A 26,230-nucleotide genomic window follows, 5' to 3' on the forward strand; every position below is an offset into this window, starting at 1 on the left:
GTCCCACAAACTACTACGCTAAGAGCTGAATGTTGTCTCACTGCTATTGTAGTGATCATTAACAGTGTTGATGATGCCCATGGTCATGTCCCTGCAGTATTAAGCATGTTAACTGATGTTCGCCTATGATCTGTATTTAACAGTGTTTATGCAATTTCCACTGGATGTGTTATCGAATAATGTATACCCACAAAGAGTTTCTATCCTTCTGTAGGGTAGTGTGGGGATGCCAAATGTGCTCGTCCAGAGAAACATACAAACAATTCGTGGATAAACACACACAGGGAACGGAGCGCTACTCCAAAACATTTGTGTGCACTCTAATACAGAACTAGCCTTGCTACACTCTCCAAAGTAGGGGGATTCACTCCTATACTATTTGGCTTCAATCCCATGTGAGAGGGCACACACCAACACGTTTTGCCTTTGCCTTTTGCCTAAAGGGGACACACACACAATGCTTGACTGTACTCCCAAATGAAAGACATAACACACCCAAAATATGTTCCTGCATTTTCTCAGAAAAGGGGTAAACGCTCCCAATTTCTGCCTCTACTCAAGCATATTGCTAATGAAAAAGGTTAATGTCTCTCAGAAAACATGAGTGCAGGGACGTCATTTCACCAAAATGCCCGGGGTAGCGGAAGTGATATCACAAGACCCTTGACCTCTGATGACATCCCAGGAAGTGATGTCATTTGACCCATACCCGAAGTGACATCACGGGAAGCGATGGAACATGACATTTCACCCCTTGATAAAACAGGAAGTGTCATCACATAGAATCATTCCTAAGTACAGTAGAAAAAATACGGTTGCAATATCACTATCATGTGATATACATGTCATATAAGAATGGAACACCATATGTATCGTTAATATCAGTGTGTATAGAACCACATTACCAAATTACTGTGAATGCTATCAGATGTCCAAGGCCAACTGATGATGATGTGTTATTATGTAGCACTTACGCTTTAGCGCTTTATATAGAACACATATACATACAATACATATACATACAATATCACTCAACGTGTGTTGGTACTCATTTATCAAAGGATGGAAGGCTGAGTTGGCAGATCACACAGACATCACAGCAGCAAGCGATAACCCCCAGTTCTCTTACCGGCTATAGCTATCTTACCGGTTATAGTAAAATGAGCAATTACATGTCTGAATGTTCTCAAAGTCAGGAAAGCAAATTACACTCTGTAGTGGATACCATTAAACTGGTAACAGATTTAACAGCAGGCCGATTCATCTGCAGGTCTGGTGTAAAGTTGGTCACATGTCAAGCCTGCATGGATCTACTTTTCAGGCTTCAGAGGTTGGCAAAATACATACCATTGGGAGGGTTCATAACTGTGTATTATAGAGTTTAGAGTAGCGCAGTGAAAGAAGCGCACTCACACGACATCCCATACTCTGGACACTTGTTACTTCCTACATGCAAACAAGCATCCTGGACAGCATGCCATGGAGATAGGAAAGATACACACATTACAACAAAGCATTACTTGTGCCAAAATGAAATCAAGGGCCACTTTATGTGATATGGTCAAACATTTCTGCACTGTACACAAGCTTTTAGTCACAAGGATTTTGTCAAGTGACCATGGACACCGAGATGGAATGTCCTATGATGATTGTAACAGAGAAAATGGAAGACAAAAACATGCTATTACCGCCCATAGTCCGAAACCGATGCTTGTTCTACTCTAAATGCTTTTTGGAGGTTTTTGTCTGCATTGTGAATTTGAGGTGTTTGATAGCAGACTAAATCGGTGACTCCACCCTGAAGTGTGTTTGAAATAAACCTTTAATGAGTCTAGTAATTATTGTATGGAATTGCAGAAAGACAGATTATTTGTTATTCCTATTCTTTCTTATTTAGGGTCACTGTTCAAAGCGTTTCACTTGTGGATCCCCTGTTTTTTAAGAAACCTGAACAAGAAAGCCACTCTAGAAACAAAGAGACACATAGCACTGGCCATAGAGCTTCAATTTCTAAATGTAAAAAAAAGTTTTTATTTGGTTCATTTTTTAGGGATAGCAAGGGAGACCACATGGGTAGCAAGCAAGACCTCAGGGGTCACAGGTGCGACCCCTAGCAACCCCCAAATGATGTCTCTGCATGAGTGTGAATGAGGAGTTGCTTGGCACATTCTCTCTTAAATCTAGGCTATGTTCCTTCGATTGGAGGGTCATGTCCAAATGTTGTTTTACCAAATTTCACAGACGTATAATCTACACTGTTACTACATGGTTCAGTTACAGCCACACCAGTTTTATTAACATTACTTAAGGAACATCAGTGGGTCGACAAACTAGGCAGCCTCTACTATGCTGATAGGGATTGTAATGACTGGGTTCCCGATGGTAGGGAATTAAGTTGGGTTCGGTGCCATCAGGGAAGCCAATTCACCAAAATGCCTGGGGTAGCGGAAATGAAATCACAAAACGAGTAACATAGCAGGAAGTGACCTCACAGGGTGTGACATCACAGGCCCAAATGGAACAAAGCTACAGGGAGTGATATCATGTTGAAGGACATGTGACAAGACAATACATTACTGAAATGTGGAAATTACAAAACGACTAATATTAATACAATAATATGTACTGGGGAACTCAAAAGGACAATTTAGTTACCAACCACATAATATTTATGGCAGTGCAATGATATGCCACTGGGTATCCAGGACATGTCAAATGCACAGCCAAGACATTCCAGGAGCACGTACCCATATTCCAGTTAAGCCTCATATATCCTGATTCTCCCACTTAATGGCGCATACGTTCAACATGCTAGGTATAGCCTCAAATTCCCAAGCACTAACACCATATGCCAATTGCATATTCACACGCTCGGGTGCTACCTTCGTGTACGAATTAAAGCCTCAAGAATAGTCTTTATAAGTAGGCTAAACCCTCACATTTCCAGGTGTTACATTGAGTCCAGCATACCCTAAAATGCTGAAGTACTGCCAAGCAGTTCTGGAACGAGAATTGTTCCCGCGCAAGGAGAAGTTACATTTCTCTTTCCCCAACCATATCCCTATTCCACTTCACACCTGGTCACAATCTGTTCTACTTGTAGCGCCCACCTCGTATGTATAGAATATTTACTTGCTTCTCTGACAGGGCCTATAATTGACACGTTCATGCGTTGATCTACCATAAAAACTCACATCATATAAAGTGTAATTAGTGTTCATTTTAAGTGCTGATAACAACAGCACGGCTTGGCTCTTTGTAAATGAAGTTTGGTGCATATGCTTATTGTCCATCCTGCACTGGCCTCTTGCATCATGTTTGACACAGTAAAGCGAGCATTGCAGACTACATTTCTTTTAAAGAAAAGACACCAGAACTCTGTGGCCAAATGTGAAGTGCTAACGAGAGGCTGGTGCTACATAATCTTTCAATTAATGACTGATGCCAACATACGTTTCACATGTGTTAGTTTACAAATCTGAGGAAAATGACACTTTTAACTTTACTATGGTTGACTGCATGTTTAATGCATCCCCCTAACTTTTTTAAAGTTTGAGATATGTTTAAATTGAATGTTTACACCCCGTCGGCAGCATTTCCCCAGACACAACGACTAATCAGGTGGACAATAAAATAACACAATGATAACAGGACTAATGCTAACATGAGCTTAATGTGTTCTGTTGTATATACATTGGGAGGATAGCTCAGCGGCAACGTGCTCGCCTTGGAAACAAGAAGACACGAAGAAACACATGTTCGATCGCCGTGTCTGTGCTTAAAAACCTCTGTATGTTAAGGGCGTTATAAACACACAAATAAGACATATTACTGTAACAGCGCCTTGATGCCCCGGAGTGAGCGCTTTAAAAAAAGGAGCTTAGTCCGGAAACAGCGTTGAACGGACCGTTTCACACATATATTAATGTGATGCACCAACATATTTAAAAACCAACATGAAAATATTGTAAAAAGTGTCAGGGAGAATTCTCATTTATGGCTAATTTCCCTTACCCAGTGAGTCCCTCAGCAGCTTTGCTGGATTTCTGGGGTTTATTTTTTTTCCACCTGGTAAGTGTGTGAGCCTTTTTCCCACTCTTACAGTGTATTTTTTGTGCGTGTTGTACTTTTTGTGCTCATGGGCTATGGAGTGTCACCAACTCCCTAGGCATCATCTTTTTACTTGTGTGTCACACAGCACCTTTAGTGCAGTGACACAGGGATGTATTTTAAGACTTCCCTTGTGAACTCCATTTCTGGGGATTGTCCGCCAGAAACATGTAAAGTCACCATTGGCTTTACTAGTCCTTTTAAATACAGATCCAGTACCAACCATTTTACAATGGAGTACTGGAGGGGAATATCTTTCCCCTGTCCTTCTGTACCTCAAGGGGCACTTTGTGTCCCCCTTCCCGACTCGCCATGGCTGGTGGCAGTGGTAAATATCATTTTTACATGGGTTCCCGTGTTAATGTTCTGGCTGTGGTGACAGACGTGAACATAAAACCCGCCACCCCATATCATTTTTATTTTGGGTCCTAGCATGGTTTGTCGCCATTTTGTGTTGGAAAGTTTTTTCTTGTGGTTTGCTTTTCGCGCCAAACCAGGTTTGGTTTCCTTGTTCTCTGTACTTTGGTGGGCTTCTGCGAAGAAGCCCTCCTTTGGTGTCTGGGTGTCTAGGTGGGCTTCCTGACGACCTTCGACGAGGGTGGAGGGCAGGAGCCCCCCGTCCCATCCAGCAGACCACCCGGCAGCAGCAAGTGCAGATCCGCTGCACTGCACACGGCGGCCTGCCTGTCTATGTCTCTCCCGCTCGCCTGACTTCCCCATGCCGGGCGCGACGCGGCTTCAAAGCCTCGATCTGGGCATTACTAAGCCCTCTGCTTCCGCCGGCAGGCGGATACGCCGGCCCACACGAATGCCTTATAAAGGCGTTATTTTGCCCACAGGTCCCCCCTTCCTGACGACCTTCGACGAGGGTGGAGGGCAGGAGCCCCCCCTCCCATCCAGCAGACCACCCGGCAGCAGCAAGTGCAGATCCGCTGCACTGCACACGGCGGCCTGCCTGTCTATGTCTCTCCCGCTCGGCTGACTTCCCCATGCCAGGCGCGACGCGGCTTCAAAGCGAGGCTGAGCCTCGATCTGGGCATTACTAAGCCCTCTGCTTCCACCGGCAGGCGGATATGCCGGCCCACACGAAGGCCTTATAAAGGCGTTATTTTGCCCCCAGGACCCCCTTCCTGACGACCTTCGACGAGGGTGGAGGGCAGGAGCCCCCCTCCCATCCAGCAGACCACCTGGCAGCAGCAAGTGCAGATCCGCTGCACTGCACACGGCGGCCTGCCTGTCTATGTCTCTCCTGCTCGCCTGACTTCCCCATGCCGGGCGCGACGCGGCTTCAAAGCGAGGCTGAGCCTCGATCTGGGCATTACTAAGCCCTCTGCTTCCGCCGGCAGGCGGATACGCCGGCCCACACAAAGGCCTTATAAAGGCGTTATTTTGCCCCCAGGAGCCCCCTTCCTGACGACCTTCGACGAGGGTGGAGGGCAGGAGCCCCCCCTCCCATCCAGCAGACCACCCGGCAGCAGCAAGTGCAGATCCGCTGCACTGCACACGGCGGCCTGCCTGTCTATGTCTCTCCCGCTCGCCTGACTTCCCCATGCCGGGCGCGACGCGGCTTCAAAGCGAGGCTGAGTCTCGATCTGGGCATTACTAAGCCCTCTGCTTCCGCCGGCAGGCGGATACGCCGGCCCACACGAAGGCCATACAAAGGCCCTGTTTTGCGCCCTGTTCGGCGCATGGGAGGCGTAGCCTACTCCTATTGCGCCTGCTCCCTAAATGCTGCAAGGACCTTTGCTCACTGCCTGACGGACCCATACTACTATGGTAATCCCAGGGGCTTTTTTTCCTTACATCTCATAATAGGGGAACCATCAATTTGACATTTTGACATTGGTAACCTGCAAGCTTATGCTAATCTTTGCCCACTGTGCCCTGTGCAACTTAGTCGTTGCCTAAGCTTATCTATGCCCACTGTGCCCTGTGCAACTTAGTCATTGCCTATGCTAATCTATGCACACTGTGCCTTGTGCAACTTAGTCATTGCCTATGCTTATCTATGCCCACTGTGCCCTGTGCAACTTAGTCATTGCCTATGCTAATCTATGCCCACTGTGCCTTGTGCAACTTAGTCATTGCCTATGCTTATTTATGCCCACTGTGCCCTGTGCAACTTAGTCATTGCCTATGCTAATCTATGCCCACTGTGCTTTGTGCAACTTAGTCACTGCCTATGCTTATCTATGCCCACTGTGCCCTGTGCAACTTAGTCATTGCCTATGCTAATCTATGCCCACCGTGCCCGGTGTATCCAGCTCCACATCATGAGTATCACACCTTGCAGCCTGCTATTGTACCTATCTGCAATTATCTTCCAACATAGAGAGGACAGTAGCCTCCCTACTATGCTCACAAGACCCCTAAACTCCACCATCACCACCCTCTCTACTGACACCAGTATGAAACACCCGGATCTGAATCCCCTATCCGAGTTTCCCAGCAACCCATGTAGTCTACTCTGTCGAAACTCTAGGCTCAGAGTTAGACTCTCGAAACTTTATGAGCCTCTGACCAGAACCCTACCTCCTAACAACAAAAGATCCAATACCCAGAAGCCCAACACCAACATCCCCCCAAAAAACAGGAGACTTCCTCCCACTACCCAGACCGAAACTGTACCACCTCGTCATACCACCTACTCAAAGGAGGACTAATAAATGCAAGATCCCTGATAGCACATGCCACAGATATCTGTGATCTGACAATCTGGACTTCATCGCCATCACCGAGTCCTGGCTGCACAACGCAGCAGGACCCCTACTCTCCTTAGCCATCCCAGAAGACTTTACTATATTCAGGCAAGATAGAACCAACACGCGCGGTGGTGGCATTGCCATCATCGCAAAGACCAGCTTAGATATGAGAATCTCACCTACAATAGCAGCTGACTCATGTGAGTCACTTACTATCAAACTTCCACTAGCTAGCTCCCAAACTTTGACGATCCACCTCATCTACAGACCACCTGGTCCCTTAGGGACCTTCGAGGAGGATCTACATAATTCACTCTCCAACAACCTTAAAACCTCTTCACAACTACTTGTCCTAGGGGACTTCAATCTGGGCTTCAATGACCGTTCAGATAAAAATACCACCATCATTGCCAATTCCCTCTCAAATCTGGGCATGACGCAAAAAACTCTTGAACCTACACAAAATAAGGGAAGAATCCTTGATTGGCTAGTAGACTACAATTGCACTGCCAATATCAAAGCTATTATCCCTCAACCTTGGACAGACCACTTCTTCCTGTCATTTAAACTATCTACCTCCAGACCACCTTCACCAGCCTCCATCATGGCCCCGCCTTGCCCAACAAGAAACAAAAAGAGCATCACCAGAGACAAAGTGATCCCGGCCATTCTACCTACACTTAACGGATTAGCAGATCATCTAGACCCAGAACCATTAGTCAACGAGTACAACAAAATTATGCTAACTACCCTCGACAACATCGCACCCTTGAAACTCAGAAAAAGTAAACCCAAATCTCACCTAAATAAATGGTTTACCCCCGAACTAAAGGATTTGCGACTACTTAAGAGGAGCTGCGAAACAGCATGGACGCTCACCCCTTCAGTAGACCATAAAATGAAACTAACAGAAATCTCCTCACAATATAAAAAAGAAATCCATCTGGCCAAACAGAACTCCTTTAATAAGCGGATCTCCAACGCCAATTCAAGCATGAGGGAACTATTCACCATCCTCAAAGAACTAGAGTCACCCATCCCCATTCCGGATACTTGCACCAAAGATAAAACTTGGTGCTCCAACATTCAGCTAGCCTTATCCAATAAAATCTCCTTACTCCAAACGAAAATAACCAAAAAGAAAGCCTCCCTTACTCATCATCCCAAGACTAACAACCTCATTACAGACCCTACCCCAAAGACCCAGGACACAGCCACACGGTTCATGTTTTCCAAAACATCGATTCTCGATGTGGAGAAAGTCATCCTCTCTCTTAAGCCGTCTAACTGCCAGGGCGATTCTTGCCCTGCCCAGCTTATAAAAGACGCAGCTAGAGATCTCTCCCCATTTATTGCCAAACTCGTCAACTCCTCATTCACGTCCGGCACTGTAACGCTCACCTGATTCCCGCAGAGGCGCCGGTCTTGACTGGGTGAATGCCGTATCTTCAAAGGTGATGTGTAACACACGGTTGGCTCTTTGGGCTGGACCTCTGTGCACTGTATGTCTGACTCGAAGAGTAAGATGTCTGCAGATAGAAAATATGGGATTAATGAACTGGGGTTATTGGGTGCCTCTCTCCTCTTCCCTTTCTCTTCTCCTGTAGAATCCCAAAGGTTAACGCCCTCACCTTAGGTAAGTGAACGCCGAGCTCTCCATCTGCCTCGGGGCAGGGTGCCGTAACCAGTTTCTTCACTGGATAAGGGTGCAGGCCTCTTGACCTCAGAGGACTGCTGTCCGTCGTTAACTGCACGAACGGTAAGTTATGGGCACTTCAAATGTCTTAAAAGTCTTTTGTAATGATATCTCTTGTTTTGCCGGGTTCCGGCGATGGCGGATGGCGGGCTGATGAGAGTTGAGGACCGAACCCGCGTGAGGAATAGAAGCGCCTGGAAGCACGTAAGTAAGCGCTTGTAGCCTGCTTCACGATGTGCACTAACTGTCCCTTTTATCTTGCAGGTACAAGTTCGGAGCTTTAGAGAAGCTGAAGGGTGCTGGAATACCCACTGGATTTGGCGTGGGAAGGAGTAATGGCACGTGAGTAACAAAGTTGCCCAATGTCTTTAAACGCACCTTCTTTTGTCTTTCAGATGCGGGATGCAGCGCCGAAGGCCTCCGGAGCGTGCGAAGAGCTGGTAAGCTTTTGTCTTTCAGATGCCGGAATGCAGTGCGAAGACCTCCGGAGCATGCGAAGAGTAGGTAAGCCTTTGTCTTTCAGATGCCGGAATGCAGCGCGAGGTGTTGGTGACAGCCGATGGACCAGGTAAGAGATGCGCTGCCACTGAAGACCGTAGTGCTAATCTGTTCTTTCTTTGTCTTTACAGGTGCTGCTGAAGACTGGATTCCAGGATGGTAAGCCTTTGTTCCCTTAGGCCCAGGATCAGAAGCAGAAGACACGATGAGCGTTCTGCTGCAGAGAATGCAGAATAATGCAAAGCAAGATTCATCCATCGGGTGTGGTTTAAATAGCCTCCTGTAGTGCTTAGGTGTCTCCTTCCACAGCCACGCCTAGGTAAGAAAAGAGTTCCTGCTTTCCAGAAGAGTTCCAGTGTTCTGAACCTAGGGAGTGGCTCCTGCCCCACCCAACAGGAAAAGTAGTCCCAAACAGAAGAGGATCAGGGGTTCAACTGGCAGGTGTAATCAGCATGGTCTGCTGCAGGTAAGTCCACCCAAGCATTATGAGCCCGGCGCTTCCAGCGCTGGGACTGGGCATCTTTATGAGCCTGGTGCCACTGGCGCCAGGACAGGGTCCAAAAGGTCCCAATTGGGACTGGCTGGCAATCGGAACCGGGGTTATGGGTCTGCTTCTAAGGGGGTCGGGCAAGTCCTGATCTTTTGGAAGCAGAGATCATGACAGCAACCCCCCTCAAGGCCCCTCCAAAACCGGGCTTCTCCGGGGGTTTGGGCTTGTTAGGAAATGTTCGATGAAATCTTTTGATTAGACGAGGCGCGTGGACATATTCTGCAGGTTCCCAGGATCTTTCTTGGGGACCGTAGCCTTTCCAGTGAATCAGGTAAAATAGTTTAGATTTGGAGATCTTGGAATCCAGGATGCTTTTGACTTCAAACTCGAGTTCTCCATCAACTAGAATAGGTTTTGGAGATGTAGTTAGTCGGGTTTGAGGTTGCACAGGTTTTAATAGAGAGACGTGGAAGACCGGATGTATCTTCATGTGAGGGGGCAAGTCCAACTTGACCGCTACTGGATTTACTATGGTAGTGATGGAATAGGGACCAAGGTATCTTGGGTTGAATGTGCGTGGTCCTTTTAGAGGTAGATATTTGGTGGATAACCAGACTTGATCTCCTACTTGATATTGGGGGGCTTCCTTCCGATGTTGGTCTGCTCCTTTCTTGTATTGTTCTTTAGCCCTTTGAAGGTGAGAAACGGCTTCCTTAAAGGCTTGGGTGATTGTAGAATGCAGGTGGTCTACTGCTGGTGTTCCAAGATCTTGGAGTGGATCCAACTCCGAGGTTCGAGGGTGACTACCGTATAAAAGAAAAAACGGCGTCTTCCCAGTTCCCGAGTGGACAGAGTTATTGTAGGCATATTCGGCTATCCAAAGGATATCTTTCCAAGTTTTTTCAGTTTGTTGTAGCATGCAGCGCAAATACTGTTCCAGAGTTTGATTGGTCCTCTCGGTTTGTCCGTCGGTTTGAAGGTGGTGGCTGGTCGAAAGTCTCACATCAATTTGAGCCGACCGACAGAAACTTCGCCAAAAATGAGAAATAAATTGACTACCTCGATCCGAAATTAGAACTGAAGGAAAACCGTGCAGTCGGACGATGTTTTCGAGAAATTCTCGGGCCAGAGTTGCTGCTGTTGGTAAGCCTTTGAGTGGAATGAAATGCGCCATCTTGGAGAATAGGTCCACGATTGCTAGGATCATATTGTATCCGGAGCATGGAGGTAGATCGGTGATGAAGTCCATAGAAAGCGTATGCCAAGGGCGAGGCGGGATGTCAATAGGGCGTAAGAGGCCGGCTGGTTTTTCCTTTTGACTCTTGTTTTGGGCGCATACTCCACAGGACATTATAAAGTCTCTGATATCTTTTTTCCAAGACGGCCACCAGAAGTAGCGCTTGATCTTTTCCGAGGTCTTGGTCATACCGGGATGTCCTTCCATTAAAGAATCGTGATAACTGTTCTTGGAAATATAATAGGTTGTCCTTCACCGTAAAGTCCTTTCCCTGCAGATGCCAATTCTGTATGTCTGCTGGAGTTACCAGTAGCCTGGCTTTATCCTTAACTTCCTCTATGGATTGTGTGGCGATTACACCTAGAATTCTTTGTTGGGGAGTGATAGGTACAGGTTTAGGATTGATCAAATGTTCTTCCACTCCCATCCGAGAAAGGGCATCAGCTTTACCGTTTTTTGTACCAGGTCGATAGTTAATTATGAAGTCAAACTCGGCAAAGAATAGTGCCCAACGGAGTTGCCTAGGGGATTGAGCTTTTGCGGTTTTCAAATATTGCAGGTTTCGGTGATCTGTAATCACAGTAACGGTGTGTCGGGCCCCCAGAAGATAATGCCGCCAAGCCTTAAAGGCGGACTTGATAGCTAGAAGTTCCTTATCAGTAATAGTGTAATTGATTTCAGGAGGCGAGAATTTGCGGGACCAAAATGCCACGGGATGCAACTGATTGGTTACTGGGTCCTTTTGTGATAGAACTGCCCCCATGGCAAGGCTCGAAGCATCAGTTTCAACGATGTAGGGGAGTTCTGGGCGAGGATGTTTTAAGATCGGTGCACAGATAAATCTAGTCTTCAAATTCTAGAAAGCTTGTTCCGCCTCGGTAGACCATTCAAAACGTTTGTTTTTCTTTAACAAGGCGGTGATGGGCTGGACTATTCGAGAGAATTCGGGGATAAACCTGCGGTAAAAGTTAGCAAAGCCTAACATGCTTTGAACACCTTTTACGGAGGATGGCGATGGCCATTTGAGAATTTCATCGACCTTCTTTGAATCCATACGCACTCCGCTAGGTGATAATATGAATCCCAAGAATTCAACTTCAGTCACGTTGAAAACACATTTTTCCAACTTAGCGAAAAGTTTGTGTTGACGCAATCTCTCGAGGACCATTTTCACGTGTTTCCGATGTTCAGTTTCCGATGAAGAATAAACGAGGATGTCGTCAATGTAAACAACAACACACACATCTATGAGCTCTCTGAGGACATCGTTCATAAAATATTGAAAGGCGGCCGGGGCATTGCAAAGTCCGAAGGGCATGACCTGATATTCAAATAGCCCATACTTGGTGCGGAAGGCTGTCTTCCATTCATCGCCCTCTTTTACTCGTACCAAGTGGTAGGCTCCTCTAAGATCCAGCTTTGTATATATGCATGCTTTTCTGACTTGGTCCAGGAGTTCAGGGATCAAAGGTAACGGATATCTATTCTTAACGGTGATCTGGTTCAGGGCGCGATCATCTATACAAGTTCTAAGGTACCCTTCTTTTTTTGGAACGAAGAACAAAGCTGAGGAAGCAGGGGACTTGGAAGGACGAATAAACCCATTCGCTAGGTATTGATCCAGGTATTGTCGGAGGTGAAGATTCTCAGGCTCGGTGAGGGCATACATTCTACTACAAGGAGGAGTAGATCCAGGTATCAGGTCTATCTGGCAGTCATAAGGCCTATGATGAGGTAGAGAGTTAGCCTGATCCTTCCGGAAAACATCTTGGAATTCTAGGTATTCAGGAGGTAACTGGGGAGCCTCCGAGGAAATTGCTGCCAGTGCAACACCAGGTCGAGGGTGACAAGTAGAGACACATTCTGGAAACTGAACCGTTCTTGCTCGCCAATCGATCTGAGGATTGTGCTTCTCTAACCAAGGAATTCCTAGAATAATCTGGAACTGAGGGGCCTTGATCACATCGAACACGATCTTCTCATGGTGTCCATCTTGACTTACTAGCGTCACTTCTTGGGTGGTATGCGTTACTGGTCCGGAGGCTATCTCCGTACCATCCACCGTAGTAATGACGTCCTTTACAGCCTTTGGACAAAGAGTCAGATTCATCCTCAAAACCATTTCATGATCCACATAATTGCCGATGGCACCGCTGTCGACGTAAGCTTCAATCGCATGTAATCGATCCGGATGTTCAGGGCTAATGAGGACCATAGGTATCACAAAATGCGAGGTCACGGAACTGGTTTTAACGCTCGGCAAGAGGACCTCTAGTCTTGTCGGGCGAGGTCGTTTCCCTGCTCAGAGTTTGTGACCCTGGTAACTGCATCTCCTACTCCCTTCTAGGCTGGTTTCACCGGACAGTCTCGAAGAAAGTGCCCCGAGTTTCCGCAATAGAGGCATAATTGCAGCTGTTTTCTCCTTTCCCGCTCCTTTTGTGTTAGTGGTCCTTTCAGGCCCCCTATTTGCATGGGTTCCCCGGAGTCTACTCCTTTGGTAGGAGTTGGTGGTTTGGAAAATACTCGAGCATCAAACTTGGAACGATCGGCCTTCCTGTTCTGCAGTCTGTGGTCAATTTGAACGACTAAGTCAATATAGTCCGAACAGTCTTGCGGGGGATTCACTACTTGGGCTAACACATCTTTGAGCTCTCCACGTAGACCTCTATAAAACAGCGTAATCCTTTTGTCCTCAGGCCATCGAGTTTCCACTATCAGTCTGTTGAAAGACGCAATATAAGCCAAAAGGTCTTGATTACCCTGTCGCAATGAAAGGAGCTCATTGTCCAAGGCCTGCCCCTGTGAATGTCTTGCAAACAGTTTTTCCATACTGAGCTGAAAAGCTTGAAAATCATGGAGAACCGGATCATCTTGATTAACTAGAGGGATCGACCAGTCTGCCGCATTGCCACTAAGGTACGAAAGCACGAAAGCTACCTTAGCTTGATCAGTTGGAAAGGCTGCTGGCCGGCATAAGAAGTGCAACCGGCACTGATTAATAAATACTGCAAACCTCTTTGGGTCACCAGAAAATTGTTCGGGCGGAGACAGAGGTACATTCCCAGGTAGGTTGATCTGCACTGGGTTCGTAGAGGATGTTGAAGGAAGATTTGCCCCTGATGCGGGTAACGGAGTTTGTCTGGCTTGTGACTGTAGCAATTGTCTAGCGAGATCGTCTGTTCGCTCCTTGGAAATAATCAGTTCCCTTCTTAGAGCATTCGTTTTCTGACGGGCTGCATGCACTCCTGCTCTTAGTTCCCCAAGTAACTGGGCTAGCTGGTCGGTATCCGAGGTTTCCATAGCGCCTGGGTGGGAGTTTTGCGGTAGGCTTTGCGTTCTGTAACGCTCACCTGATTCCCGCAGAGGCGCCGGTCTTGACTGGGTGAATGCCGTATCTTCAAAGGTGATGTGTAACACACGGTTGGCTCTTTGGTCTGGACCTCTGTGCACTGTATGTCTGACTCGAAGAGTAAGATGTCTGCAGATAGAAAATATGGGATTAATGAACTGGGGTTATTGGGTGCCTCTCTCCTCTTCCCTTTCTCTTCTCCTGTAGAATCCCAAAGGTTAACGCCCTCACCTTAGGTAAGTGAACGCCGAGCTCTCCATCTGCCTCGGGGCAGGGTGCCGTAACCAGTTTCTTCACTGGATAAGGGTGCAGGCCTCTTGACCTCAGAGGTCTGCTGTCCGTCGTTAACTGCACGAACGGTAAGTTCTGGGCACTTCAAATGTCTTAAAAGTCTTTTGTAATGATATCTCTTGTTTTGCCGGGTTCCGGCGATGGCGGATGGCGGGCTGATGAGAGTTGAGGATCGAACCCGCGTGAGGAATAGAAGCGCCTGGAAGCACGTAAGTAAGCGCTTGTAGCCTGCTTCACGATGCGCACTAACTGTCCCTTTTATCTTGCAGGTACAAGTTCAGAGCTTTAGAGAAGCTGAAGGGTGCTGGAATACCCACTGGATTCGGCGTGGGAAGGAGTAATGGCACGTGAGTAACAAAGTTGCCCAATGTCTTTAAACGCACCTTCTTTTGTCTTTCAGATGCGGGATGCAGCGCCGAAGGCCTCCGGAGCGTGCGAAGAGCTGGTAAGCTTTTGTCTTTCAGATGCCGGAATGCAGTGCGAAGACCTCCGGAGCATGCGAAGAGTAGGTAAGCCTTTGTCTTTCAGATGCCGGAATGCAGCGCGAGGCGTTGGTGACAGCCGATGGACCAGGTAAGAGATGCGCTGCCACTGAAGACCGTAGTGCTAACCTGTTCTTTCTTTGTCTTTACAGGTGCTGCTGAAGACTGGATTCCAGGATGGTAAGCCTTTGTTCCCTTAGGCCCAGGATCAGAAGCAGAAGACACGATGAGCGTTCTGCTGCAGAGAATGCATAATAACGCAAAGCAAGATTCATCCATCGGGTGTGGTTTAAATAGCCTCCTGTAGTGCTTAGGTGTCTCCTTCCACAGCCACGCCTAGGTAAGAAAAGAGTTCCTGCTTTCCAGAAGAGCTCCAGTGTTCTGAACCTAGGGAGTGGCTCCTGCCCCACCCAACAGGAAAAGTAGTCCCAAACAGAAGAGGATCAGGGGTTCAACTGGCAGGTAAGTAATCAGCATGGTCTGCTGCAGGTAAGTCCACCCAAGCATTATGAGCCCGGCGCTTCCAGCGCTGGAACTGGGCATCTTTATGAGCCTGGTGCCACTGGCGCCAGGACAGGGTCCAAAAGGTCCCAATTGGGACTGGCTGGCACTCGGAACCGGGGTTATGGGTCTGCTTCCAAGGGAGTCGGGCAAGTCCTGATCTTTTGGAAGCAGAGATCATGACAGGCACGGTACCCACCAATTTAAAACAATCCTGGGTACTACCATTGCTTAAAAAGCAAACGCTAGACCCTCTTATACCCACAAACTACCGCCCCATTACAACAGTCCCCTTCCTGCTCAAAATCCTGGATAAGATCCCCTACAATCAAATCCAAAGTTTCCTGGAACAACATAAACTTTTAGGAGAGCGCCAATCAGGATTCCGTCCACAACATGGTACAGAGACTGCCCTTATCGACCTAAAGGCACAAATAGATGAAATAAGAGATAAAGGTAAAATGGCTCTCCTCTTGCTGCTGGACCTCTCGGCGGCATTCGACCTTGTAGACCATGGAGTACTTTGTAGCCATTTAGACTCAGCCGCACATTTTTCCAAGGAGGCCATATCTTGGATTGAATCCTTCCTCAGTGATAGGACCATGAGGGTGTTCTCCCCTTCGGCAGCGGCGGACCCAATCCCCATCCGATGTGGAGTCCCTCAGGACTCATGTGTCTTCCCGACTCTCTACAACATATTCACTAAGCCCATTTTTGATGATCTGGACCATCTTGGTATCACCTACACCAACTATGCAGATGATACCCAGATTCTCCTCCCACTTTCCGGGGACTACAACAAGGATTTGGCCTTGGTGAATAGGGTTTATATCATCGTCCAGGCATGGATGACAACCCACGGTCTATGCCTGAACGATGACAAAACAGAGTTGCTCATCCTAGGGACACATTCTAACATACAGAAACTCAGTCAGGACTATACCTCATTTGAAATTGACGGGAACATTATCAAGGTTTCCAAAGATGTGAAGACACTTGGCTTCTATCTGGATGCCACCCTCTCTTTTGACAAGCAGGTGAAGTCATTGGCATCTGCCACCGCCTACACATGCAAGCTCATTAGAGCAGGCAAGCATTTTCTCTCCGATAACAACTGCCTTATCCTAGCGAGAGCATTAATCCTTTCGAGGCTTGATTATTGTAATGCCCTCTACATCGGAGCAAATAAATCCATTACCCACCGACTTCAAATTCTTCAAAACAATGCCCTACGAGCCGCCCTTGGTGTACCTAAAAGATCACATATTTCAAACATCAGGCGTCAAAACAACTGGTTGTCCTCCCAAAACAAAATCCACCTTAAAGTAGCATCCCTGGTTCATAAAGCCCTGAACAATGCAGCACCAAGCTATCTCCGCAATAAACTCACAAAAAGACATCACTCGCGCCCTGCCAGAACTGCAAATGCCAACAGCCTCATCATTCCGAGATTCAGGTTATCTAAGGCGGGGGGTAGTAGCTTCCCGGTGCAAGCAGCTCAATTATGGAACTCATTGCCTAATCCTCTACGCGAGGCACAGCCCTTCCCTAAATTCAGAAATAATTACATCAATCTGCTAAGGACTGCCAATGAATAGCCTATTGGCGCCCACTTATCCTTCACCCCACCCTAGAACATACATTTCATCATGATTTTATGGTCCCACTCACTTTGCCCACCTGACCGATGAGCTTTCGCCCACACAGTACCTGTACAAAGACTGTTTTGATCATATTTTGTATTTATTCTGCATGTAAACCGCAACTGCTGCCTTACTGTGATATTTTGCATTCTATATTTGTATTTTGTATTTGTACAGTGTATGTATCCCATGACCCCACCCTGCAACCTAAGCTTCGCATTTTCTGTACTGCTGCGCCCGTCTACCTTCGGGTCTGGTGCGCATTATAAGTGGATAAAACAAACAAACAATGTGAGGGAGGGGTTTAGTCACCTCCCTGCACAGGGTCTCCTTGGAGACCCAAGTCACACTTTGTTTCTATTGGCTGAGGTGGTTGTCCGGGCTGGACAACCCCCCCTGCTGTGTGATTGACAGCCAGGCTGTGTGAATGGGGGATTTTGGCATAAAAGGCAGCACTCTTGGGCTGGAAGTCAGAGTTGCCACTGGAACTACAAGAAACGAAGAGAAGTGTAGAAGAAGACAGCTGCTGCAACTCCTGGATCCCGGTGAAGCCCTGCTGCAGTGCTGATCTATCTACCCTTCAATGACAGAGAAGATCCAGACCGGAGTCTTCTTCCCTTGAGCCTGGTGGGATCAACCAGCTCACCTTCTACAGACAGAGAATCCTCTTCTGGGTCAAAATCACTGCACTGAGCTGTAGTGGTACGGATAGGCATCAGAAGAGCCCTCTCCTGTTTTTAAGGAGCGCACCTTTTGTTCATTGTTGCTTTGCTGATGCTAGCCTTATCCCTGGCTAATGCAGATCGCTCCAGACGTCCTCCTTCTTGTCCCCACGACTGAAGCTTCAGGAACCGTGAATCGGCAGGAACTACCAGGAACAACTGCCATAGCACCAGCTTTCTTCTTCCAAATAAGGTACCTTGTCCATTTGGTCGTTCTCTCCGTCCGAACTTAAGGAATCAGGGTGAACCCTTTTCCTTGCCGAAGGCTTGTCCTTTGTTCCTTCCCTCTTATAACTTTTGTTTCCCTTTGACAATATCCAGTACTTCTGGCAACGTTAATCTTGAGCTGTTCTCACCGTGTGATCCTCGACAACAGAGCCCCTGCTCCATTTGACACTGGCACTGGCCTATTGACTTTTATCTGCCTCTTAGAACACGTCCTCTGATTCTATTGCCTTGACAAAACTATTGCCTATGATTTTTATCCACTATTCCCTTGTTTTATTCTATGTGCTAAGTGTGTTTGACTACGGTTACATTTCTTCCTGCAGGTACGCTTTACTTTCGTAAAACCGAATTGTCATTACTGTCAAAAAGTGATCGCGTATTAACCCACAGTAACGTCTTTGTTGCGAATCACCGGTCTGTCAAATCCTAATGTACTTGCTTTGAATTGACCTAAACAAGAGGAATTGGTTGTGTGTACTATATTTAGAGTGTGGTTTTATCTAATAGAAGTGAAGTGTTTTGTGAACAGATGGTTTAAAAATAAATGTACTTATATTTTTAACCAGAAACCTTGAATCAGTGTTTGTTTGAGCCTCAGTAATTGTAGTCCTTTGTGTAATCCCTACTACTGCTCATTTGCTCTTGAGATGAGTCTGGCTGCTCAGCCATCGCTACCACTTTACTGTGTAGTACAGGCTTGTACCAAAGGTGAAATTGTACTATCACTTGTAGTCTTAATTGTCTGTAGTGTTCCGTAAGGGTACTTCAGATGATTCTGCCTAACACTGGTGTACAGTGGTGGGATTTGTAAGTATAGTGATTACACTTGGAGTGCTGCTATAACCTTGGGTCAACTAACCACAAGGGTAAACACCACATTAATCTATTAACTGAAAAATCATGTCAAATATCGAAAACTACAGTGAGGAGAGCCTCTTAAACTACACTGCTGAGGTTTTAAGAACCATGTGTAGGGAACAGAGCCTCTCTGGTAAAGGAAACAAATCTGAACTGGTTGCTAAATTATTGGGAAAAAAAAGTCTGGAGAGTGGGTCAGAAGGGCCTACCCCTCCAGCAAATGTGGATAATTATGTTTCTGATTCTGAGAGTGTTGGATTAGAAGAAGTAGACGAGTCTATGCCAGTAGGCCCTACAACTCCTCTCCCTGCCCAGAAACCACAACCTCTGTCCACAGGGACCCCATCAGGTCCTACACGCACTCCTGAATGCATTGCACTTGAGAAAATGTGACTTGAGTTGGAAGTGAAATGTATTGATGCACAAACTGCCATGAAACATCAAGAGTTAAGGCTCAGGGAAATGGAGATGGCTAATGCTTTAGATATGAAGACATTTTCTGTAGAAAATGATTCTCTCCCAGGATATTCTAGGTCGTCCAGTCCTAAGAGACCCCGTATGCCAAAGGAAATGATTGGTATGTATGAGACTAAACTTGATGTTTTGGATTGGTTAGCAATGTTTGAATACAATCATGGGATTCGGGGTATCTCAGGGAATCAGTTGATTCCTTGGCTTTTCTCTAGGCTCCCCCCTGTTGCAAGTGATGCTGTAATGGAGTTGGGGGAGGAGGATAAACATGATTATGAGTGTGTGAAGCTAGCTTTGATAGCTAGATTTGGGAAGAACCCTTCACAGTATCCAAAGAGGTTTAGGATCCTCAAAAAGCATGATGGTACCCCTTGGGCTACCTGGGTGTGTGACTGTTTGAAAAACGTAGATGGTTGGGTTAAGGGTTACAAAGTGAACACTTATGAAGGTTTGAGGAATCTTGTTATGTTGGAGTCAATTTATGATGCCTGCTCTCCTGAGTTTATACAGCACTTGGCTGATTCAAAGGAGATAGATCCTAAGAAGTTAGCTAAGGCTGCTGACTTGTGGGTTGCCAACAGGGCTACTCACAAGTCTTCTGGGGCAACTCAGAAGAAGGATGAGGGTAAGCAGCCAAAGAAAGATAACAAGAGGAATTCCAATAATTCCAATCCAAAAGAGGGCCCCAAACAGAACCCAGGTAAGCCACAAGGGAAACCAAATCAGGCTAGTGTACCATCTGGTGCTAAACCAGGTGGAGGTCAGAGTAAGCCTCCATTCAATAGGACATTTGGTAAATGTTTTGTTTGTGAAGCTACTGACCATGTGAAAGGGGATCCCAGATGTAAGGGTAAACCTTCAGGGGTCCACACTGTCTCTTTAGCCTTCTTCCAAGTGGAAGAAGTACCTATGGCAAGTGGAAACCTTCAGTTACTGGCTGACAAACCCATGAGAGTCTCAGCTAGTGTCCTTGGGTCTTTGGGAACAACAGAATTTAGATGTCTATAACTCAATCCCAGATAATACTAAAGAGTATTATAAAGATAGTGTTCTTGTGAATTGTCAGGAGACCCCTGCCATCAGAGACACTGGATCCAGTATAACTGTTGTTGATGAATGTTTTTTCAAGGTAGAGGATGTTGCTAAGGCACCCAAATACCTAACCAAGTTAGTTGAAGGCCCAGTGCAAATGGTTCCCCAGTTACCAGCTCTCATCCAGTGCAATGCCATGACTGTCAGAATGCCTGTTAGTGTGCAGAGTGAAGGACCTGGTAGAGTTCTGTTGGGTAATGACCTGGAAACTCTTGGAGTAGTTGTGTCTAGTACCCCCAGACCTCCCAGTAAGAGGAAGCAGGAGCTCACAAGGCCTGCAAGGGAGAGAACCTTGAGAGGCTCTCCTGGGGACTTGATAGAAGAAGCTATCACTCCCAGTCCACAGGACTTACTTACTGCTATTGCAAGACAAAAGGAGACAAAGGGGAAAACCAAGTCGCCAGCAAGAAAACAGCAAGCACCCCTGTGCCCACAAGGACATCACCAAGACTGTCCAAAGTCACATCTGTGACTCCTCCACCAGCTGAGGCTGAGTGTGAGGTCCAACCCTGTGTGCTTCAACCAGAAACTGAGGAATCAGATCTGGAAGAAGATCTTACTCTGGTTGAAGATCTGGACCCTGTTGAACATCCTGAGGTGCAGTCTTTACTGGCAGAGGCCAAAGAGAGTGCCCTACTCTTGAAGGTCTTCACCTACAGGCAGCTTCTCAGCTTGATGGGAAAGAGCTTGCGAAGTATAGGTTACACTGGGAAAATGGCCTCTTCTACAGTGAACCGACTGAGTCAACCACTGGAGACTGCAAAAGACTTGTACCTCTAGTGAACCGACTCCAGTTCCTACAGTTAGCCCACGAGATACCTTTGGCTGGTCACTTAAGTTTTGAGAAGACCAAGGAAAGGCTCTCACTTTACTTCTACTGGCCTAAGATGGGTTCAGAAGTAGACAAATTCTGTTTGAGCTGTCACACTTGCCAAACCTTTGGCAAGAGTGGAGCCAAGAATGTGGCACCATTGGTGCATCTCCCCGTGGTGGGAGTTCCTTTTGAGAGGGTCAGGATTGACATTGTTAGTCCTCTTGACCCTCCCACATCTTCAGGTAACATGTTTATTCCGGTGGTAGTAGACCATGCTACTAGGTATCCTGAAGCAATACCTATGAGAACTATTATGGCTCAGGCTGTGGCTAAGGCCCTACTTGGTATTTTTACCAGAATAGGTTTTCCTAAGGAAGTGATATCTGGCAGGGGATCCAATTGTATGTCCCATTACATGCAAGCCATGTGGAAAAACCGTGGAGTCACTTACAAGTTCTCTACTGCTACTGTCCACAAACAAATGGACTGGTGGAGATGTACAGGAGGGCGGAGTGACCTCTGATGTGCCCATAGGATCAGAGCTCACTCTCGAGTACTTAGGACTGCACCTTGAGGTGGATGGGGTCTGGGATTCTTACTCCAACACTAAAGAATAAGGACAACTCAATGCTTTGGCAAAGAGAAGTCCATTTAATGACAAGTACAAAAAATGGGGAAACATGTAAATCAACAGTGATGCGATAGTCCGTCTCTCTGCAACTCCCAAAATCTTCATTCAGACAGCAATAGTTATAGCAAAATTGTGTCATCATTGATATGTAACACTCAAAAGTTTGTCATACAATTCTATTGGTTGTAAAAGGTAACTTAAGTATAGGTGCTATATCTGTATATGGTAACGGAGTGGAAGGATTCAATAACTCTTATCGGGTGGGCGTCTATGCCCATCCCTCTACATCACTCATGCCAAACATCACTAAAAGTATGACGTCAATTGGTTCTACTAGCTATAGGACCCTAGATTATTTGGTCCATTGTGATTGGGTCAGTTTCACCCATAGGCATAAATCTCCACTTTAAATAGTAGCATGCAGAATGGTCACCCAGATGCAGTATGCCCCAAGATTCACCCTGCCTCCCTTCCATCAATCAGAGTTTTATTGCTATGTGTCAATTAGTTGGCTGTGTTCGGCCTCAAAACTGTAGCTTCTTATCAGGAAAGGTTATGGCATCCTCTGGTTTTGGATGACATCAGACATTGGCACCTCTTCGCGCCTGGCTGATCATGTGTTAGTACACCGAGAATCTGCTTCATTTTCCTTCTATTTGCGTATTTGACTCTCCTTTCAGCCTCGCCACCTGCCTGGCCCTCCTTATCTCGACCTTTACGGGCAGGCTGCTATGCTCTTAAGTTTTGAATCTCCTAAGTTATTGCCCGCCTCTCTCTAGGTTTAACCTAGACTTACCAGGCACAAGCTGCCTCTTGCTGAGTTTCGATTCCGCTCTTTCGTCTGGCTTTGTGCTGGCATATGAATCCTGGCCTGTTTGACCCCTAGCAACCAGGGTTTAATTCTACTTGTGTATAAAATGCATTTTCACTTACATAATGTGCTTCAATGTGCTTCGTTGAGGTAGATATATAGTTGGCGATTGCTGCTCTATTCTCCTACTAAGCATAGCAAGCCACACTGTTTTCTTAGCATCTTGTGTTTCAAGCATATGTACAGGCGTTAGCTAGTTGAATATTTTCACCCTGCGTTTACAGGTTTAATCTCTGTCTGGTTCAACATCGCCTCTCCTTCTAATTTCATTAAATCCTTATTCATATAATTTCGTCTTTATGTGTCATCTTTTGGTTGTCGTTCTTTCATCTGTATGTCTGTCCGGGCCCTCGTGACGTCACTATTCGTCTTCAATTAAGGCTTTTTTGACTTTCTTCTGGGATCGTGTTTAAGCAGTCTTAATTTCGTGTCATTTGTTGGTAGGGTTGTCTCAATGGATACTTTACTGCCCATGGTTGTCTCGTTATTGGCACTTCAACATCCATTGCTCTTCTGATGGGCACTGGGCAGAGCCCTAGTGTGGCTCTCTGCTGGTTTATTTGCTCCTCATACATCACATATCTCGGTGTCTACGTTCCTGGTATTTCAAAATGGGCGGCTGAAGTGCAGGCCATATCTGGGACCTCTTCTACAGAGAGGTTTAATAGATTTATGAAGAGCATGATAGGTGCTTTAGAAGAACCCCTTAAAAGAAAGTGTGACCTTCTGCTGCCATGCCTTTTCTTTTCATATAGAGAAGTCCTTCAGGAGGGAGTAGGTTACAGTACCTTTGAACTTCTCTACGGCCATCCAGTCAGAGGTCCATTGGCCCTGATTAAGGAGGGGTTGGAGAGGGCTCCTTCCTCCAAGCCAGTCAGAGTGACTGACTATGTGAAAGGTCTACGGAGGAGAATGTCACACATGATGGCAGAGGCAAGTGATAACTTGAAGGCTGGTCAAGCTCTGCTCAAACATTGCCATGACCAGTAGACTAACATGGTTGAGTTTACTTAAGACCAGCTTGTTCTTGTTATGGTGCCCACAAGGCAGAGGGCCTTGCAGGACAAGTGGATAGGACCCTTCAAAGTTGTGGGTAAACTTGGAGAGGTGAACTATCTGGTGGACTTAGGAGGCTCCCAGAGTCTTTCACACCAACCATTAAAAGGCGTATGTCTCTAGACCTGAAATAGGAGCTTTGCTTCTAGCTTCAGCTCAGGAGGAGGAGGAGAGTGAACCTCTGCCTGTCCTCCTCAGAGGCTTTAGATGAGAAAGTGGATGGAGTTAATCTCTCTTCCAGTCTAACATCTGACCAGCAGGATGAGTGCAAGTTATTGTTGAATCAGAGTTTGCCTCCCTGTTCTCACTCACTGGTGTAACAGGGGCCCCCGCAGCCCCCGCGGTGCGGAGGGCCCCGCCAGCACATGTCCAGGGCGGGGGCCCCACTTAAAAAAAAAAAAAATTTAAAAAATATTCTTTTGAAATCACTCTGCATTCATAAAGAACATTTCTGTAACAGAAATAATTTCTTTATGAAGGCAGAGTGACAACAAAAAGAAACTTTCTTTTTGAAGTCCGAAGGCCCCCATACCACATGACATGGAAGACCCTAGGCTGGAGGCCTCCATGTCATGGGGTCGGGGGGAGAAAGAATTGAGGAAAACGGCAAATATTGCTACCTGCCAACCCTCGGTGCAGGGCGGGGAGAGTCTCAGCCTTCATAAAGAAATTATTTTGGTTATGGTTCGGTTCTTAACTGAAATAATTTCTTAAGGAAGTTATAGTGACTTAAAGAAACAATGGGGCTCATTCTGACCATGCCAGTCCGGAAACAACAGTGCTGGTAAGCTTACAGGCACTATTGTTTCCGGACCGGTATATTACAGGTCTGCCTGCTGGGGCTTGCGTGCCCGACAGGTTGGACCCTGCCAGGCACAGCAGCCACAGTAGGCAGACCCATCACGGAAGCACCTGCACTGTTAAAACTGTGCAGGTGCTTCAGTGTCCCCATTCCCGTGGAGTCTGGGGATTAACAAAATTACCAGCGCCTGATTTCTTGGCCACCGGACTTGAAATAGCACAGTGGCACTGGGAAGTCAGGTGCTAGTAATTTTTTACCGGTCCGGCGGCAACCCGCTGACAGCACCGGCACGTATACCGCTGGACACGTAATGAGCCCCAATTTCTTTTTGAAGTAGTAGGTCCACCCTCAACTCCATCACGTGTGTGTGTGTGAGTCTATGGTGAAGGGGTGCACTCTCAAATGTATAGGTGGCTGTCTGTGTGTGTATGGTGAAAGGGTGCACACTTAAATGAATAGATGGCTGCATGTGTGAGTGTATGGTGAAAGGGTGCACACTTAAATGTATGGGAGGCTGGGTGTGTATATGGTGAATGGTGTGTGTACTTGTGTACAGGGGCACAACAAAACCTTCATTTCAGGGGGGCTAACTCTTCACATGTTGGGAGAGGCGCTAACTTCAAAGGCGGTGGGGAGGTGGAAACTTATTTGTGTGGGGGCATCCAACTTATTTACGCATTTTAATGAGACTATTCTAGTGCAGATTCAATGTTACAAGCAGTTAACACTCTCTTTTAAGTCTCCTGTTCCCTCTCTAGCCTTCCAATCACTTCCCTGCCATGCATGTACTAAACCCACATCACAATTTCAATTGCCTCAACAATGTGGCATTTGAATGCAGGTACTAACAGTGAAATGCTTTACGTTGGTAATTGCTGGGTTCTTGTTAACAGCAAAAACCAGGTGCCGTTTAACATCTGTGTCCTGTTCGGTCCGGCAAGTGCTCTAAAGGTTAGCCAGTTTGAGTCAATATAGCCCAAACTTTCAGGGGAGATAGTGCTGAAGCCTAGTCAACTCAATGGTGTTGCGCCACTACTTGTGCTTAATACCTTGCTTACTCCTAGCCGTATTCTTCCTCGTGCCAGTACTTATGTATGAGGCAGTACTTGTGTGTGTGGCACTCTGCCTCATACACAAGTACTGGGAAGAGGTAGATGTACATGGAGGTAATGCCTGATTTAGCTACCTGTTATCTTCCTCACTCCTAGTCCCACTGTTCCTCATCCCAGTACTTACCTATGAGTCAAGGAGCCTGAAAGGTAAGCTCTGGGAGAAGGAAGAGAGACATGGAGGTATTTCTGGGCCAAGGAGCTGATTGTGGAGGTTGGGGGAGTGGGTGGGAGGGAGAGGGGATGTGTGGAGGGGCGGGATTGTGTGATAAATCATAATGGTTGTCCATGTCCAGGCTAAGCAGGTATTATATGTGGTATTAGTGGCTAGAGAGGCATTTTGGTGCAGCCAGTCTAGTCATTCCTGAGTTTGGTATGACTTTCTTTTAACTGGACATTTCTGATTAAGCAGTCCTGCTAACTTTAATTACCTGGCTAGATTGGCATTTGGGTGCTGCTAGTCTAGCCATTTCTTACTGCAGCATTGTATATTTTTCTGGGCATCTGTGATAAAATGATATAATATGATACACGTCATTTATAACGCGCCTGTACACAAGTGTTCACAAACGAGGGA

This window comes from Ambystoma mexicanum, chromosome 5p, assembly GCF_040938575.1.
Source record: "Ambystoma mexicanum isolate Mex_15411 chromosome 5p, UKY_AmexF1_1, whole genome shotgun sequence".
NCBI classification, from domain to species: Eukaryota; Metazoa; Chordata; class Amphibia; order Caudata; family Ambystomatidae; genus Ambystoma; species Ambystoma mexicanum.